This window comes from Gavialis gangeticus, unplaced genomic scaffold (assembly GCF_001723915.1).
Source record: "Gavialis gangeticus isolate Ggan-Ray unplaced genomic scaffold, GavGan_comp1, whole genome shotgun sequence".
Classification (NCBI taxonomy): Eukaryota; Metazoa; Chordata; order Crocodylia; family Gavialidae; genus Gavialis; species Gavialis gangeticus.
The window spans coordinates 177,498,679-177,519,020 of NW_017728992.1; positions in this window are offsets into that span (position 1 = coordinate 177,498,679).

Consider the following 20,342-nt stretch of genomic DNA (forward strand, 5'->3'; position numbering starts at 1 on the left):
TTCCCAGACCTCCACGTCTGGCTACCTCTGCAACCCTCCGCTTAACTCCTCTCTCTCTCGCCCCTTCCTCCCTTCAGTTTGTCCCACCCCCAATGCATACATACACACACTTGGTGATAGTGGGGAGAACACTGAGCTAAGATCTGGGCTCTGGCCTCCGGCAGCTGGGCCTAGGTGGGATAGAGCCAGCCAGGGCCATGGTCCTAGGGCAGAGCCTGGAGCCCAGAGCCACCCCCCCAACAAACATGGGTCCCCAGTAACTGGGTGGGTGGGAGAGGGGGAGGGATTCACAGATTCACAGAAGTTTAGGACTGGAAGGGACTTGTGAGATCATCGAGTCCAGACTCCTGCTCTGGGCAGGAAAGACTGCTGGGGTCAAATAACTCCAGCAAGGTGTGTGACCAGTCTCCTTTTGAAGAGCTCCATTGTAGGTGCCTGCACCACCCCCACTGGGAGTCTATTCCAGAGTCTGGTCACACGATCTGGCAGGGCAGGGCAGGGGTCCAAGCCACCCACCCCCACCTCCTCCTGGGAATCCCTGCTGTGGCAGCTTCTCCCTGGTCCTGACTCCACTGGGCTGTGAAGAGGTGAACACACATGTGAGCAGCCCATGCTCACAGCAGCGCTCTTTCCCTGCCCCACCCCAGCTGATCCCCACCCAAGACAGGAGGTGCGGTGTCCAGACTCGTCCTTCCCCTGCCTCCAGCCAGTGCTCAGGAGAAGCCAGACTGGGCAGTGTGGGTGGGGTGGTGTCAATCTGTGACTTTTGTTTGGATGCTTGCTAAATGGTCAGGCTACCAGGACAGCTTACAAAATCTGGGACTGTCCTAGCCAAACTGGGATGTATGGTCACTCTTATCTATTTATGACTTGGATCATTCTTGTCTTTCACTAGCAAAGGGAGTGTTAAAACTGGTGGACATACAGGACAACATACATCTACTCATCATCAGCTGATAACTGCTAGTGATGCATTTAGCAGGGCTTTATCAGAAAGTTTTTTAAGCTGCATAAACAGATGTACATAATTCTAAGCTTAATATTACCAACAGACCTGAAGATTTATATTTTAGGCAATCTTCTTTCATTGCCTCATGTATTGTAGGGCTGCTGAAGATGAATTTTAAATGCTTTCTATAGCAGCAAAATGATTAATACTTCAAACTTGGATATTTTCCCAAACAGATATTCTGGCCTGTGACAAACTGGTGTTTCAGGTCTCTCTGCAATGGAAAGGACATTTTCAGCTCTTAATGATTAATTTGGTATCCTTTAGGATGCCAGATTGTTTTACATTAACTAATGTCTTTTTTATGCTACAGGTCAATTCTTTTCTATTTGTCTTATGGGTGGTTGTATAGCACACAGTATATCCATGGGCCTATGGAATTCCAAATACATGTACATTATTTCACATTTGCTGCTGTTTCTTTATGATACTGCAATTTGTTTAATCTGTTTTGCTGATGTTAATACTTAATTTATCCATACCCTGATTCAGCAGTTAAATCCATTTCCTTATGCACTCAAATCTGTCAACCCAACCATTCTTCTTCCACTTCAAATCCACCCAAAGCCCCCAAAACCTAGCCCCTTGCAGAGAAATACCTCCCATCCATTCTTCCAGGCCAAGAATTCTACTGCAATTATTTTTACAACAATTTCTGTTATGGTTGTGCCCAAAGCATGAGTGACTGGTGCCTCCTGAATCTGGAGAGGCACCAGCAGAAGCCACCGACCCTGTCGGGGGGGGGAACCAGCCCTACCGGCAGCATTAGTGTCAGCCATCAGGGTGGCCACCGGCCCCATCGTGGGGGCACATGCATCCCCATGCACCCCCTATCAATTGCCTATAGCCCAAAGTATGCAGTGAACATTGCGGCCTCATTATGCTGGACACTGCATAGTCACAGATAAGAAATGGTTCCTATTGTGGTAACTCATCCGGTGGCACCACTCCTCAGCTCAGAATTATACCTTCACAATTCTGAAATCTCCTCTATGCTATATCTATAGGTTATCCACTATCTACCCTCCTCTACCCTCCAAATTCAGAAAACACATCCTCAGGTGAGGGCCTTTCTGCTGTCTATGTGACACTCTGTACCAATACACTAAGCTTTAAGAATCAGGAATATGTAAGGATTTTGCACTCTGTGTCTCGGAAGCTAATTGGAATGACCTCTTCCCAGGCCTAAATTGCCTGCTTTTTACCTCTTCCTTCCTCTCCTAGCAGTCTTTGTGCTGAAGAAAATTCTGGTCTGGTTGAAGCAGTATTGCTAAGTTCTTAATTATCCCCTTCCAATTCTCACATCAACACAAAACTTGCTGCACTCTTAATCGATATGTGTACATGAATACTGAATAATTCTACTGATATTGTCATTATTGTTCTAGATTATAGAGCAAAAGAGATTAGTATCTGCCACCACTTGTGGTGAGAATGTCTGACAAGATAGAAGTAGAAGTTGCTTGTCAACTTGATATTTCTTTGCTTTCAGGGTTTGTCTGGATTTGGGACAAAAATAAGTGTTTTTAAACAAAGGTTTTACTCATAAGGATAAGATTTATGTGGCTAGCTTAGAAAAATGTAGTAATTATCCAAAAGCATATTGGTGCGTGCAATTTAGTTGCAAATTAGGGCACTATGTGGGGTAAATATCCTGTCAAAATATGCCTAATCTGCCAAATAATAAATAACCTTAACACCTGATTTATTTTAAATTAAGAAAGCCCACAGTAGCTACTAGTTAGCAGTAAAATGAAACTGTGTTCCTCTACACAGCCAGGGGTTCATAGACTTTAACAAATAGAGACATTCAAATCATTTTCACAGCAGTGACCAGAATAGGTACTTGATTTAATGAGAATGGAGAAAGATAAGATTGATTGAAAAATCCTGAAGTACACAGTACCACTTTCTCTGATGGCAGTATGTATACTGAAGACAGAAAGGTCAGTAAATGAAGAAATAAAAAGACATCAATCAGTTCTTTATCATAACATTGTACAGTAGCTCAGTTTGCTGTGTCAAATATGCCATCATGTTGTCACCTGATGAAACACATGTAATAAATAGAGATGGATGCAGGGCTTAGTGTCTGCCAATAACTGTGAACAAAGCCATTGGCATGGTAAAGAGACTATCCAGCTATAACACTGACAGTTATACATTTAGTTCCCTGTGAATGCTTTCTCCACACAGTATTTAGGTTTTCCCATGATGTGTGTCATTTACAAATGATTACCTTCTTATGCTGCCTGTGGCCTTAAGCCTTTTTTCCCTTATTGTATTAGCTATATAGGTGATAAGCAGGAACCCTGGTTTTCTCTGATTTAAAAAAATCCCCAATTTTTGGTTTTAAAAAAGTAACCTGAATTCCACTTATTTCTGTGATTAAAACGAAAGCTCATTAATATAGCATGTTCTTAAATACGTCCAGTGGCGGAGCCTCCACAACCTCCATATGGCTTGTTTCAGGGTTTCACGTCTAACAACCTTTTTTATATATCAGAAGATTGTCATCCTGTCTGGATATGGTCTTATAAATTATCCAACCTGATCTCATAGGACATGCTTTCTAAGCTTCTTACCATTCTTGTTGCTCACTTCTGGTCTCTCTCCAATTTCTGGTTCTTCAAATGTGGTGCTCAAAACTACAGCATTATATTTGAATCAGATATAATATTTACATTCCTTTTCTTACTTGCAACACACCTAGTAATGCCTCTCAAAAAAAGATTTGTCTTTTTTTACAACAGCATCTTAGTAGGCCATCCTGCCCCTCCTACATATTTTCAGACTAATGTGGTTAACTATCTCTTTTTTCTCATCTGAGTTTTAGTTCTACCCCATAAACTATATTCACTATGTTCCACATGATGATAATGGCATTTTAACACTCAAATAAAATATTAATGCTATACAAGACAACATGAAGAAAGTCCTTGCCCCAGAGTTTTTATACCCTAAACTACGAGATAGGGAAGACAGGAGGCATACATAGAACTGCCCCAAAGTATTTGAAGTTCAGTGTTTATTCTTGTTTACTTCTTCTAAGCATCATACAAATTTAAGGGGGCCTTAAATGTAAAAAGGGTAATGCCTTGAGGAAACTGAGATAAAGGACACTCTTGTTGTCTACTACACTGATTTGCTTCAACGGTTTTCCCCCAGTAGTTTCTTTACAAAGGCTCTTACCAGTAAAGAATGATGGATCAGTCATAAAAGGAGATCCTGAAAATACTATATGTGAAGAGCAATCTAAACAGTTGCCATGCATGCAGAATTAAACATACTGAGCCAAATTCTTAGGTATTTCAAATGCTGATGTACACTAAAGTGAAGTTTATAACCAGTTTCATAGGGTAGACTCAGTCCTAGCTTATGAAAGATCTCCTCTATAACATTCTTGTAATTTTATTTTTCTAATCACCATTTGTTTCTTCCCACTCAGAATATAAGACAACCTTTTTCAAAAAAGATTTTTTTTTCCTGAGGTAAGATATTCCACTGCTTCAAAATTACTGCCTATTTGAAATTGGAATAAAAACACAAAACTTTTTAATAAATGGACAATTCTGAAAAGTTTCCAAAGGAAAATACTATAATGGATCACTTTTGCATTATAATGAATATAAAAGTATTCTACATGTTGAAAGAATGTTTTTCATCTAGAATAATATTCTGAAATGTTTTGTTAAATGTTTTACAATAGATTTGCCCTCTTCTTCAAACAATATTTGAAATGTTATTGAAAACAGTCCATTCAAAATGTAATTGTTATAGCTTCTATTTTCCCCAATTTGTTTATAAAAAATAAAAAATGATATTTATTTTATTTTGACAAAACAGAATATAGTTTCCCACCGGAAAACTGTTTTTGTGAAAAGTATTTTCCTAGCTATATTTATTATTTGCACATTGACTCAGAACTAGATTGCTACAAGGTACAGGCTGATTTTGCCCCATTAAGTCTTATTCCTGACACTGCAGTCCATCAGATGCCAAAAGAGACAAGAGATTTCATGATCTAACTTCTTTGCTCCAGGTTGTAACTTAAGCAAGTGATTCACAGCATATTCTTCAAATTTAGACTAATCTATGAGGAACAGCAGAGCTGCAAAGGTCATTAAATAGATTTCAGTAGCAGGATGACATACTATTAAAAAAGGCAGAATGGGGTATTTATTTTTAGTAGATGAGAAAATGCAACTAATTACAGGTACTGTCAGCTGTTGTGATGTGGGGAACTTGATACATATAGACCTTATTCTATTTTTAAAAAGTGAAGCTTATGCTAATCATTTGAGCCTGGTTTTGGTTTCTGTCTGTGGGCCAACTTGTGTTTTTATCCACACAAATCTATAGACAGGATAACAACACTGGCTTTGGTGGAATTACTCTGGCTCTATTGCTATGCAGGTAGGTGATAACAGAGAATCTGGTCCAATGAGGCTATTTTGAGTTACCCTTCATTTGCACCAACACTTGCGAATTGTATTAATTAGGTTTTATTCTTCCTTGACATAAATTCTCCATTTTAAGAAGAGCTTACTTTAGCCCTGCAATACTCTTCAGAAACTATTTATCTATGCAATTTCCATTGATCCTAGCAGGAAAAAAATACTGATTTTAAAAGGTTACTCCAAGGAACACCTCAGAAGCCTTGCCATAAGTGTTTCCATCTTGTATAAATCCTCCATTACATAAAGATATAGATTCTATGGTGTTGCGTTAAATGTGTAACATAAAATAATAGAAACTCTGGGTAGCCTTGTCTAAAGATAGGCTTGCAGAGACAGATTCCATGTTTCTGATTATTTAAACAGGAAAGAACTAAGTGTTTGACCATAACACAAAATAACTGAAACTCATTATCATAAGGATAATGGCATGGTACTCAGGGTCAAGAGTTGAAACCTAATTGATAACATCTGAAGAAGATCCTAGTTAAGCAGTTGTTAAACTATGAGTACGGAATCTTATAAACCTTCTTCATTTAGCTGAAGGGGGCTGGTCTTCATAAGCAATCCTTATTATTAGCATATCAAATTGTAGATAGATTTGTGTAATTGATGACTGTATATTTGTGATTGTGAACCCAGGGAAGATTGGGGACTGAAGGATCTGAGTTACTGGGAAAACTGGACAACACAAAAGCTCACAGATTCTGGGACTCAGACTACAGCAATCCTCCCAGGCTTGAGTATGTTTTGCATTCCCATTACCTGATCTGAATGCTAATGAAACTTGATTTGCTTTTCCTGAGAAGAGACAGGCATGTGCAATGTTTACTCCAGGACCCTATGAAGCAAAGCAAGCTCACTTGGTCCAAATTTGTGGATAGAAGGATTCCCTTCCCTTATGTATCCCTTCAAAAGAAAACAGGCAGATCAGAAAAGACTATTCACTGAACTAAAAAAATGCAGTTCCTGTTAAAATAACAGTTCACAGAGAAGGAATAAATAAACTAATCAGCATGATAGCAGACTAGCCTTGTTCTTATCAAATCAAGAAATGACTTTCCAAGGCATAAGTTTTTGTTTTTGTTTTTTTTGTAGCTTTAGGCAAGTCCTTATAATACTTTGGGTAGTATTATACTACATTACCTTGGACTCATCAAAAGGCACCCTTTTTAGCTCCCTAATATGAAACAGCTTTTCCTAACACCAGCAATAATATAAATATGGGTGTATGTTATTCATATTTCCTAATAAGCATGTGATCTGTAATCAAACTTCTTTTAATTGGAAATCTGAAGGAAACATGTCTTCACTTAGCTTAACAACTTTCTTTAGAGAATGAAATAACCCTATGAGAAGAATCATGGAGATTCCACAACCTCTCTAGGTGCCTGCTCTAAAGCTTGACCAACCTCATATTCAGAAAGTTCTCTGGCCTAAATTTCCACTGCTGCAGTTTGAGGCCATTGCTTCTAGTCCTGTCCCATAAAGACACAGAGAAAAGGCTATTAATAGCCTCTTTAAAATCATCTTTCAGGTAAGTGAAGACTATTATCAACCCCCCTGCATCAAGTATTGTCTTCTCCAGACTAAATAACCCTAGTTCTTTCAGCCTTTCCTCATAAATCATGCTACCCAGACCTCTAATAATTTTTTTCACTCTCTCCTGGACTTTCTCCAATCTGTAAATTTTCTTGAAGTGTGGGGCCCAAAACTGGACACAAGACCTTACCAGTGTTGAATGGTGCTGAAAAAGAACTCCCCTTGATTTGCAAGTGACACTGCTGATAATACAACACATTATGACGTTGACCTTTTTTTGCAACAAGAGCACGCTGTTTACTCAGATTCAGTGTCTGGTCCACTGTAATCCTCAGGTCCTTCTCTGCAGCACTGCACCCTAGCCAAATATTTTCTAGTCTGTATTTGTACATGCAGTTATTCCATCCCAAGTGCAGGACTTTACATTTGTCCTTGTTGAATTTCATCTGACTGATTGTGGACCATTTCTCCAGTCTGTTTGGGTCATTCGGGAGCCTAGCCCTAGCTTCCAGAGTATTTCCAAGTCCACTGAACTTGGTGTTTCCCACAAATTTGCTACGCATGCACTCAATCCCACTGTCTAAATCATTAATGAAAATGTTAAACAATACCAGACCCAGGACAGACCCCTGGGGGGCTGCACTTGATACCTCCTCCAATTAAAAACTGATCCAAAGATGATTTAGCCAGTTGTGTGTCCACCTCACAGTACTTTTGGTTAATCTCTATTTCTTTAACTTATTAATAAGAATATCTTAGGAGACAGTGTCAGAAACTTTGCTAAAGGGAAGGGATATCATAGACACTGCTTCCCCCCCCCCCACTCCCCAATCCACAGATTGTGTCAGTTTCTCATAGAAAGAAATCAAGTTGTTCAGGCATCCTGTGCTTTTAGTTAATCCATACCAACTATTCCAGATTCTTCTTTTCTCCTCTAGGTGTTTCACAATAGATTCCCTGAGAACCTACTCCAAATATTGAGGTCAGGTTGACTGGTCTGTAATTCCCCTAAATCCTCCTTTTTCGATCTCTTAGAGGTGGGCATTATTTTTGCCATTTTCAAATCATCCAGGACCTCACCTGACCTCCATGAGTTCTCAAAGAGGACATAGCCAATGGCTGTACAAATTACCTTCAGTACCCTACGGTGTATCCCATCCAGCCTTGTTGACTTAAAATCGTCTGTCTTTTCTAAGTAATTCGTAACCTGTTCTTCCATTATTCTATGCTCTTTGTGTTCTTCCCTTTGCTGCCACCTGTGCTCACCCTTCTGTAGCTGACTTTCTTTATGAAGACTGACATATAGGCCATGTCCAGATGAGTGCTGCAGACACATCTGAAAAGCCACGCAACGCACATTCACCTGTTCTCCACGCGGCAAAGTAGATCCCACAGTCAAAAAAACATGTGCATAATAAAAGTGGAGCAGTGCACATGAGGGCAGCACATGCCACCCAAAACCAGAGCCTGGCAGGTCAAAGCCAAACTCTGGCTGCCAGCCATCTCCAGGTCCCCAGGTAAGGCTGCTGGGGCCAGCCCAGGCCAACCGCTGGGGCACTCCACTTGATACCAGCTGCCAACTAGACATCAAGCCATTGACTACTACCCTCTGAGCCCAATGATCCAGCCAGTTTTCCATCCACCTTAAAATCCATTCATTCAACCCATACCTCCTTAACTTGCCTGCAAGAACGTTGTGGGAGACCATATCAAAAGCTTTGTTAAAGTCAAGGCATATCACATCCACTGGTCTCCCCACATCCACAGAGTCAGTTACCTCATCATAGAAGGCAATCAGGTTGGTCAGGGCTGATTTGCCCTTGGTGAATCCATGCTGACTGTTCCTAATCACTTTCTTATCTTCCAAGTACTTAGAAATGGATTCTTTGTGGACCTGATCCATGATTTTTCCAGGGACTGAGGTAAGGCTGACAAGTCTGTAGTTCCCTGAATACTCCTTTTCCCCTTTCTAAAATATTGGGCACTATTTTTGCCTTTTTCCAATCATTCAAGACCTCCCCTGACCATCATGGGTTTTCAAAGATAATGGCCAGTGGCTCTGCAATCAAATCAGGCAACTAACTCCCTCAGCACCCTTAGATGCATTTCATCTGGCCCCATGGACTTGTACACATCCATCTTTTCAAAGTAGTCCGTAATCTCTTCTTTCACCACTGAAGACTGCTGACCTCCTCCCCAAACTGTGCTGCCCAATGCAGTAGTCCGGGAGCTGCCCTTGCCTGTGAAGGCCAAGGTAAAAAAGGCATTGAACACTTCAGCCTTTTCCTCATCCTCTGTCACCAGGCTGCCTCCCTCATTCAGTAAGGGACCTACACTTTCCCTGACCTCCCTCTTGTTACTGACATACTTGTAGAAATCCTTCTTGTTACCCTTCATGTCCCTTGCTAGCTGCAACTCCATTTTTGCTTTGGCCTTCCTGGCTTCATCCCTGCATGACCGAGCAATATTCTTATATTCCTCCCAAGTTTTTTGTCCAAACATCCATTTCCTGTAAGCTTCCATTTTGTGTTTAAGCTCACCAAAGCGTTCTCTGCTAAGCCAAGTTGGTCACTTGCCACATTTGCTATTCTTCCTGCACATCAGGATGGTGTCCATACTTGTATAATACCTTTTTATTGGCTGTTTTTTCCCCTGCCAAATGCATCTTAAATCATACTGTGACCTATCTAATTTTCTCCTTGCACATCTGTGCAATGCTGTTATACTCTTTTCTAGTAATATGATTTTGTAGGATTCCATTTTGACTTTCAAGTCATGGAAGGGTTTGCTGTATCCAGGATGGTCTCTTGTTATAATTCCTTTTCCTGTCACATAGAGATATTCTTGCCAGGTACATGAGATCGCTTTAGGGAATCTTCAAGTGCTATAATGTCAGTATAATAAGTTTAATATGGCCAAGTCCAGCCCTAGCATTCTGACTGACCTTGGTTCTTCACTAGCCCCATTAATCTAATCAAGTGGAGATTAGGGTTTGGCTAGAGAATTTAAGATACACCAAAGTAAGTGTTAGCCCTAGAATTAAGAGAATAAAGCCACCTTTATTCTCAGCTTCACTGAACATAGAGTCAGAGCAACTAAATTAGTTTTAATCTATATATATTGTCTTGAATGCATTTTGCCAATATAATCATAATTCTGTATTGTTAAAAGTTGCTGTTTTAAAATATATATGTGCACATTATTCTAGAAGAACATCAATAAATCAGAGTAGTTATTTTGTATGGCATATTATTAATAACGGTATATTGTGGGATAAAGTACAATGTATTGATCCAAATATATTGTAGTATTCAGCATAAGGTCATAGAAATGGCATCTTCTCACCAACTTAGCATAAATTAATGCACTATAACTCAAATAGAGTCTCATTGTAAATCTAAATTTTATGTTAAATATTGGAAAATGTTTAGATGTTCATTAAGCAATTCATAAATTTGAAATGTATTGCAGTCACTGGTATTACTTTTTATTAGCTAATACAAAAAAAATCCTACAACCTGTGTCACTATCTTAATTGAATATTGGCATATATAACACTGAATTTTTAACCAGCCTTGATAATTTTAAGTTAAAAGAGTTACACTGGTATTAACATGTATTGTAATGTTTGCAGCTAATTCCTAAGCAGCCAAACCTGGATATCTTATCTTCTGCATCCATATTTAGGTTTCTAAATAAGTTTCTTAAGTTTTACGGCACTTGCTAAGCCTACAGATATTATATTATGATATGGTACAACAAATCCATGCCCATATATTTTCTTTGTTGATTTAGTACTGATTTAACAACCCAAGTTATAATCTTTAAAAAAAATACAGTTCATACAGGGTTGCTGGAGACTTGCTAGTTTAACGCTGACATTTTCCATCCTCTCACAACTGAGTTTCTCACAACTCCCAGTGTAGTGAAGACCAGAATGTAAATACAAAGCAAGTGAGCAAGCTCCATCTGCCCACGGGTGCTTCTACTGAAAAGTGTATGCACATACTACCACCACAGAAGAGCACAACATGTTAGGGGCAAAGGGAGACTTCATCAGTGGTGTCTACTCTGGTTAAGTATTAGGCACTGACACTAAGACTACAAAGCATCTCTCCCCCTTGCTGGCACTCAGGCAGCATGGAGGAAGAAGCTATCTGATTTAGATATAGAGATGACAAAAGTTGGATTGGAGAAGAAAAGAACTGCTTAGGACAGGGTGTTTAGCAAGACTGCATATAGAGAGAAACTGGTGCTCATTGGGCAATGGGAATGGAAGCTGGTGAGGAAAATGGGGGGAGGAAGGAGACTGGAATACAGTTGCCAGGGAAGGGCCAAACTATGAAACTAGCTTTGTTGGATTAGGCTTGGGAAGTGAAAATAAATCTAAGGGATTCCAGGGAGAATTGAGAATGGATGGGAAAAGGGGGCTGGGATTTGGACCCAGATTGGCTGCGGGGACAATGAAAATGATTGAGGATCCTGAGAAAGAATGCTAAGCCTTTTAAAGAAAAAGCCTATGAAGTAGCATATAGAGTGAAATTCAAATAACATTAAGATTGCAGAACCAGAACTAAATCAAAATTAAGTGACTGTCAGAATTAAGGTTACTAGCTCAATTGAATTTGCCACATACACACCCCCTTTGTGTAAAAGCAATTTGATACTCTTTAAATAGAAGATATATAGTTTTTCTACAGGACTCCCACTTTACTGAGTGCACAGAAAGGGTGGTGTTCATCTCACAAACAACCAGTCAATATTTTGTTTTCTCTTCACTGAGCAATGTGATCCCATGCTTTCTCCCCTGCACAATTCAAATCTACTTTGGTAAATTTCCTCCTGAGCTTTTCTTTGGTGCTCAATACTGTAGAAAGTGATTGTTTCATAGAAGTTACTGACTTATTTTTGCACCAAACCAATAGCGTGATGAGTGATGAGTGAAGAGGTGGTATTATCCTCATTTTACAAACAGTAGCAAAAAAAGATTAAGGTAACTTTGGATGCCCAACATAAAAAAACCTTGAACTTCTTTCTTCTGAATACTTAGCGTTATATAGTATTTAAAATGTTCAAAGCATAATTCAATTGTTTTAACTTTCAGCTGTGAGAACTAACACGCTTGTGCAGGGTTAGATTCCAGGTCCCATAGAAAATGAGAACACATAACAGTATCCGCTTTAAAAAAGTTTAGCTTAAATGACTTGTCTTGCTTTACACTGGAACAAGAAATAGAATTCAGTTTACCAAGGTAACATTCAACTACATTAACTATATGAGACCATCCATTCTTCTGGCAATTCAGTGCCTCATACATACCTTACTTCTACAACCAATGAGTTTGATGACAGTCTCTCTTTTTATACAAGCTTTGATCCCCAGTTCAGGTCCACCCTGCACTAAAAGGGATGGGAGTCCTGCAGAAGAAGATAATACAAGAACATAAGAATTCTGATTTACTGACTCAACCATAGCTCCATCCTATAACCTGGTGGCAGAGAGTTGATCCAGAAGGAAAAGGAGAACAGCATATATCCAAAAATTTCCACCCAGTGCAACTTCCAGCAGTCAACATACAGTTGTTATTAAAAAAAAAACATAATACCCACATGCCAGTAGGCCAAAATAAGCTGGCACAGGCAACAGCAATTAAAGATTTCTTTATTTTAGGATGTCTAGTTATATAACATTCTTCAAATGTGGTTTTGTATATAAAAAAGTTAGGCAATATTGATTCCCTCCAGTAGAAGTCAATAGGAGTTGCAGGTACTCAGCTCTTCTGAAGATCAGACTACTCTAGCCAGACAAATAAAAAAAAATGGCCTAGAGGTTAGAAACCTATGTTATCCCAGTAACTTGTATTAAGTCCACTTGGAATAAAGGAAATGCTTCCATTTACTTTTTAACATTCCTTAAAGCATCAGAATGCTCATTTGCTTAAAAGGTTGAAATTAAAAAACTGTTTAAAGATTACTAGAATGAGTTGCCATAGAATAAAGTAATTGTGTTTTCTTTTTTATTTGTTGCCATAAGTTTTGGGGTGCAAACAAAGCTCTTAATTTGAATTTGGATTATTATTCTGATTCCTAAATAATACCAGTGAAATGTCTAGTCAGCTGCTAGTTATCTGTATGATCTCCACACATTATAGAAGGATAGTTCAAATGCAGCATCTAAAACTGAAGGGATATTCATATAGTCCTATCTCATGGATCAAAGCTATATGCCTTCATCACTTTAGGCTTAAATCTTTTGGGCTTAAATTTTGAGCACTCCATTCTGAAGAGGGGAAACAGAAAAGGATGTCCTGGCTTCTGGATCCCTGCACCTCTGGCTGCTGACAGGCAAAACTCATGACATGGGTGACACTGTTTGTGTTAAGGTGCAGTGGGGTGAAAGCTGCAGGCCTGCTAGCCCCTGCTGAGGCCATGAAGCCTGCCAGCTGTCAAGGAGATAGGTGCAGGGGGGTTCTGGGGCCCTGCACCCCTAGCTGCTAACAGACAAAACTCATGACATGGGTGCTTGTGCAACTGACTGTCTCTGTCTTGGGGCAGTTGATTGTCTGTATTGATTATTTCCTCTCCTTAGTCTGTGGTTTTGTAGGTGTTAATCCATGCTCATTAACTCATTATGTAGTAGCTAGGTACTGTATATTGAGCTGGTCCCTGAGTGAATCATGATTAATTGGTAACCTGTAACTGGTAGCTTAGCAGCCAGGCCTGCAGTATTCACCCCCATGCCTCAAGACAGGCACAGTTGCACAAGTACCTATGTCATGAGTTTGGCCTGTCAGCAGCTAGAGGTGCAGGGCCCCAGAACCACAAACCCCTGTACCTATCTCCTCAACAGCTAGCTTTCACCCTGCTGCGCCTTAACACATACAATGTCATCCATGTCATGAGTTTTGCTTGTCCACAGCTTGAGGTGCAGTTTCCCCGAAATCCCTACAGTAATCTCCTTGAAACTTGGCAGGCTTTATGGCCTCAGTAGGGGCCAGCACCCCTGCAGTTTTTAGCCTGCTGCACCTTAACACACAGGGTCATCTATGGCACAAGTTTTGCCTGTCAACAGCTTGAGGTACAGTCCCCCCAAACCCCTGCACCTATCACCTTGAAACTTGGGAGGCTTTGTGGCCTCACCAGGGGCTACCATATCTGCAGTTTTGACCCCACTCTGGCTTAACACTTACACGTGACATGAGTTTTGCTTTCAAGAATTTGGAGTGCAGTTCCTCCCAAACCTCTGTACCTATCTTCTTGAAACCTGGTAAGCTTTGTGGCCTCATCAGGAGCTATCATCTCTGAAGTTTTCACCCCCCTGTGGTATAACACCTACATGTGACATGAGTTTTGCTTTCAAGGATTTGGGGTACATTTTCCCCCAAACCCCTGCACCGATCTTCTTGAAACCTTTCAGACTTCATACTCTCTATGGAGGCTACCATCCCTGGATGTTTTGTCCATATCAGACAAAAAAACAACAAAGTTATAGATATTTCATTGATTCCCCATTATACCCTATGGCCAGATCTCCGAGGCGGCACTGGAGCTTCGGAGCTGCTTCAGCCGGATCAAAGTGGGAACCCAGTCCAGAGCTCTGGATCAGATCACTGGCATCCAAAATGGCCAAATCTGAAGCTGGATAGAATAGCTGCCTACTCACACAATCCTACTGCACACAGTTGAAGTTTATTCCAAGATAATGCTATTTTTGTCCTGAAGCACTGAGGGTTTATGGTTCAGATCTTCAAAAGGTATTTAAGCATATAAATCCTATTGCTTTCAATGTGAGGTTTGCACCCTGCTGCCTTTAAGATGTGGGTCTGTATTCCGTCTATATTTGTATCCTTCTTAACTTTCATATGTTCCCATGGGGTAATTTCCTACCCCAGACACATATTTTGTGCAGTATCTTAAAGTTAATTAATTCTAAAAAATCTTCTTTTTAGGACATTGTCACTGGCACCACAATGCACAATATCCCCAAAGAACAGCAAGCTTACATGAATGGTTCACTCTCTGTGAATTAAAAACTGCCCAGGGTAACATGTTACCTCAGGCATGAATGTGTTTTTCCATATGGGGTAACACTGTACCCCAAGTCCATGTTAATGCATTAGGGTAACTTGTTACCCCAATGCAATTTCTGTATAAATGACCTGTTTGGCCACTTTGGATGGATGCATCTGAAAGGTCAGCATTCATTCACACCTCATTCATGTCCACTTCAGGTATCCATGGTAACTAATGGATGGCCACCCTGCACTCTACTTTTGCAGAAGATGTAGTAATCCTTTTTCCTAACCACTTTGTTTGCAGGCTCCAAGGTCATCCAAACACCCTACCCTTTCCCCAAAAAAATCATACATTTTTCTACACCCAAATCCACCTCTTCTTTCTTTTTTTCATGGCAAAAATCTGCTTCACCTGCCCCTTTCATAATATACAAGCTAGTTTGCCCTGCCTTTGTTGGAAGTGATGACAAGGAGAAAAGGGACAGCAGAGAAGAAATAAAAGAACATCATACTGTAATACAGAGTACACTATGGAGTTCCCTTCAAAGGTAAGGACTTGACACCCTCCATGCCCCTTTTGCCTGCTCTCAATAAGCCCTTGCATTCATGGTTTCCAAACAGCATCCACCCACATTTGGCTTGCCTGCAAAGGGTGGATGCTGGTCTCTGACTTCTGTGCCCAGGAGGAGACGGTGCTACCTGCACTGCCATAGGGCAAGGTAGAATTGCTTCTGTGACAGCATAGATGGACAGGCTTGTCTTCAATTATTATTTATATGCATTCATCAATAATCAATTTTTTCCTTTTTTTCTGCAGTCCAGGATGAGAAGGCCATTGCCACATATTCAGTGCTGGAACCTGTCTTGCAAAGGTAACTGGGGATGACAGCGACACATCCACTGATGAAATCTTATCCCAAGGCAATGAGGATGCTGACTTCGTTTCAGACATGGGAGATTGTTCAGAGCAAAAAGACCATGTGTCTGTGGAAGCTTCATCCAGCTCAGATGAGGAGGAGTTGGTGTCACAAGCAGAAGTGATGCCAACACTTCCATTGGGAAAGGGAAGAGGACCAGCCCAGGGCCACCACCCCCAGGAAACATTGCAGATGATGACACCTTTAGAAGAAGGAATGGCAGAATGTGGAGGAAAAAGTCCACAGCTAATACAACATTGGAGAATAGCCAAGGACATAATCCATAAAAGTGCTGGGCCAACAAGAGAAAGTAATAAAGACACAGTGGTGGGAAAATTTCACCTGTTTCTCTCACAAGATATCCTGACTGTTATCATAAGAGAAACAGACAGAGGGGCAGAAAGAAGATTCAGGGAGAGGAATGATAGCCATCCTGAAAATAGAAAGGAGTGGAAAAAGCTGGATGAAACAAAGCTGAAAGCCTGCATTGGCCTCCTACTGCTGAGTGGTCTCTACCACGGTGGTCACAAGGCACTGTAGGAATTGTGGGATCAACGTACCAGGTGTCCTTGCTTCCATGCCACTGGGAGTTAAAAACAATTCTGTCAAATCACCAACTACCTAAGATTTGACAACAAATTGACACGTGAGGAAACAAGACCTGTGGACAAGCTTGCTGCCCTCAGAGATATTTGGACACAATTTGTGGAGCAGCCCAGGAAATGGTATATTGCAGGAATACACCTGATGGTTGGTAAGCAGCTCATTGCGTTCAGGGGTCACTGTCCCTTCAGACAGTATATGCCCAGCAAGCTTGCCAAATATGGCTTAAAAATGTGATGGTGCTGTGATGCAGCAACATTATTCTCCCTATCTGCAGACATCTACCTGGGCAAACAACCAGAAGCTCCACACCAAGATAACCTTGGTACCCAGGTCATTTAAAAACTGGTTTATTACTGGTACAAGATGGGAAGGAATATTGTGGGTGATAATTTCTTCACAAGTACTGACCTGGCAGAATGACTGCTACAGCAGGACTTGACCTAAGTGTCTCCGATTTGGAAAAATAAGGCAGATATCCCAAATGAAATGCAAGCAAATCAAAGAAGGAATACTTTTTCATCCATTTTTGCTTTTGGTGGAGAACTCACCCTAGTTTCCTGTGTTCCAAAGAAGTCGAAAGTTGTGCTGTTGCTGTCAAGCATGTATCATGACCTGTCAGCGGGTGGAGAGCAAAGAAAGCTGAACATCATCCATGACTACAATAAAAACAAGGGTAGGGTGGATAACCCTCACCACTTAGTCTGTATGATCACCTGCAGATGGAAAACCAACAGGTGGCCAATGACACTATTTTTCAATATGCTGGATGTGGCTGCCATTGCCAGCCTCATCATTTGGCTAGGCCACAATGCAAACCGGAAGCAAAGATCACATTTAAGAAGACACTGCTTTTATTTTCAGGAGCTTGGAAAGCAGTTGATCAATGGACAAATAAAATGAAGAATGATGGATACATATAATCTGTCTAAGTCTGTCAAGTCTGGTATGACTGCCCTAATTTATAAATTGCCACAATTCACCCCAGTAGAACCTTCTGCAAGCATGAGTGGACATTGTGCTTTTTGTCCAAGGACAGATGACCGCAAAACCTGGAAACAATGCAAAGATTGTAAGCGATTTGCTTGTGTGCACCATAGTACATCACTGCTGCTTTGTGAGAAATGCAATATTTAGTTAAAACAGTTAGGAAAAGTTTTTGGAAGTAACTGTTAGTTTGAAAATGGTGTGAACTGCAGACTTAGCAAATTGTTCATTCACATTTTGAAACTCTAAAAAATGTTTGTTTTGTTCATAGTTCTAGTTAAATAATATTTTGGGATCAAATCATCATAAATACTCTTTCAAACAATCTGTATGTTTAATAATTAGTTTTTGGTACATTTATATTGTTGTCACTGGTTCCATTTTGTTCATGCGCATGGTGTAACAAGTTACCCCATGAGACCAACAATGGTTGCAGTTTCATGAGAAAAGATTAGGGTTAATCTAACTGGATGTTCTTACTAGCTACATACATTTCTAATTCTTTCTGAATACTATTATGCTTACTGCAACAATAAAGTGATTTCTACAGACTACTTACACATTGCGTAAAAATAATATTTCTTTTTTGTCTTGTTCCAGTCTGTTTCCTTTCTGCTGCAGTAAGCAAAGTAGATGTTTAAAATGCCTCTCTTCTTTATACCATTTATTTTTGCATCTACATCTCTGATTCAGTTCCTTGTTTCTAAAATAAAGTTAATTATACATGTGTCTTTAGAAAATAAAGCCACATAAATATTTGCTTTTATTAGCAATGGAACTGCTGTGATTCTTAATTTTTAATAACATTTGATTATTTCCTTATGTAAACAGTAACTGGGGATGATGTAATAAAGTAATAAGATCACTGTCAAAACAGATCTGAAACAGGAAGCCTCATGCTGAGAGATTCACATAAGGTTAGGCCACTTTCCCAACTCTACAATGTCCAGATTCTGACTCCTAGTGAAGTCAGTAGGAGGTTTTCCAGTGACTTCAGGAAGTTTAGAGTGGGTCTCAAGTGGACGCCCTGAGTACATACCATAAACTTCCCCTGAGATGAGAGAAATGTGTACCTGGGCAGTCACTGGCCAGTGTAACCCATGGTTGTGCACAAGACTGCAAGACTTCATCCCATTTAAGGTCTTAACATCTGTTTCTTCAATAAAAAATAGACATCCTACCTTTACTTTATTCCTTTTATTTCAGATCTTCCCTTTGTGCAGTATTGTTTAGCAGAAAACTGCTAATTATTTTGCTGCTTGCTAACAGTGCAGTAAAAAAAAGCTACAAATACTGTCTGTGTCCCCACTCTTTACCCATCTAATCCAACCCAAAGATACAAAACTGATTTTCCTTGTATGGAAAAGTTCATATGGTCTCTGGTTTGGCAGCAGGGAAACTATTTGGAGACTGTTATAATCTCTTTTGTGAACTTCCACACTACATATCAAGACAGAGGTACATGACAGTAGGCTTAAAGAATTATTGACCTATCTTCTAATGACAGAGCATGCAACACTAGAACACACATTTTTGTAAATCATTTTATTCAGACCTTATCCTTGGAGAAAAAATGATTAGCAAACAAATTTAAAGGACCACCCCATATGTTTAACTATTTTAGGTTATGTCATGTTAGCATCAGCTGCTTGACAACTGGCCATATTCAGCTATTTCTTGGCACAAATTCAAGGTCACTTCCTTAAAGTCATTTGAGATCTTAATTCAAACTTGCCTTGGCATTAAAAAGAACAGACTTTAGTTTACTCATCTGCAAGCAACTACTGAAAGAAGTTATAAGATCTTGGATCACTGCAGAATGATCCAAGAAAGCTTTCATTTATGCTCTTGTACTGTAAAATGAATGCCTTAGGCCACTGTTACATATTACACTTTAAGATTCTCAAATGTTTATTAGTATTAGTGTTAACTTCATTTTAGAGTAGTCATACATTCTAAAAACCTCTGATTATTCCTGACCTGCACAGCTGTGACTTGTCTCAAGAGGGCTGGCAAGCAGGGGCTACCCCTGTGAATTTCTACTAGGGCTAAGGGCAGACATTCAAAAAGCCTGAGCCTGAATTGATTCAATCTTGGCAAATTAATCTAATCTGCCTAGATTGAATCAGTTTGCAACTGGACAGACATTCCCTCTTGACTGAAGAAATGCAGGCACATGCCTGCAGTGACTCAGGCTAGAAGCTGGGGGGAGAGGGGGGAGCACTAGAGAAGCCCTCTCTTCCCTTCCACAGTGCTAAGCTGAGGGGAAGCATGCCCAGGCCGCAGCAAGATGCCCTGATTAGGGAGGGATTTAAACCCCCACCCTACCTGCACAGTCCCAGGCTTCTCCCCGCTCACTGTTCAAGGGACAGGAGTGTTGCCAGACCCCAACCTAGCACTCTGAGTGCACTAGAGCTAGCACTCTGAGGCAGAGGCAGAATGTGTAGCGCATGCATCTGTTGATGATACTGACCTTTTCAATCTCCCTTTCCCTGCTTTTTCATACTGTCTGCAACAGACCTAACAGAGGAGGGAGACAGCAGGGAGATGATAACACAGTGTTTATCAGGCCACCATCAACAAAACAAAAGCCTCTCATTAGTTCAAGCTCTCCTTAAACAGCTTTTTCCAAGGAAGGAATGGAGGGACATTACCATCTGACTTGTTGATTAGCTTCCAAAAGCCCTAAGATGGCACTGTTCTCTCTGCCTGTCCCAGTGAAATTGGATGGACACACATACACAGACAATTCTTAGCATTAGCTAGCATACCACGTACCTAGGGTCTGTGGGGCTGGGGTCCGTGCTGTGGGA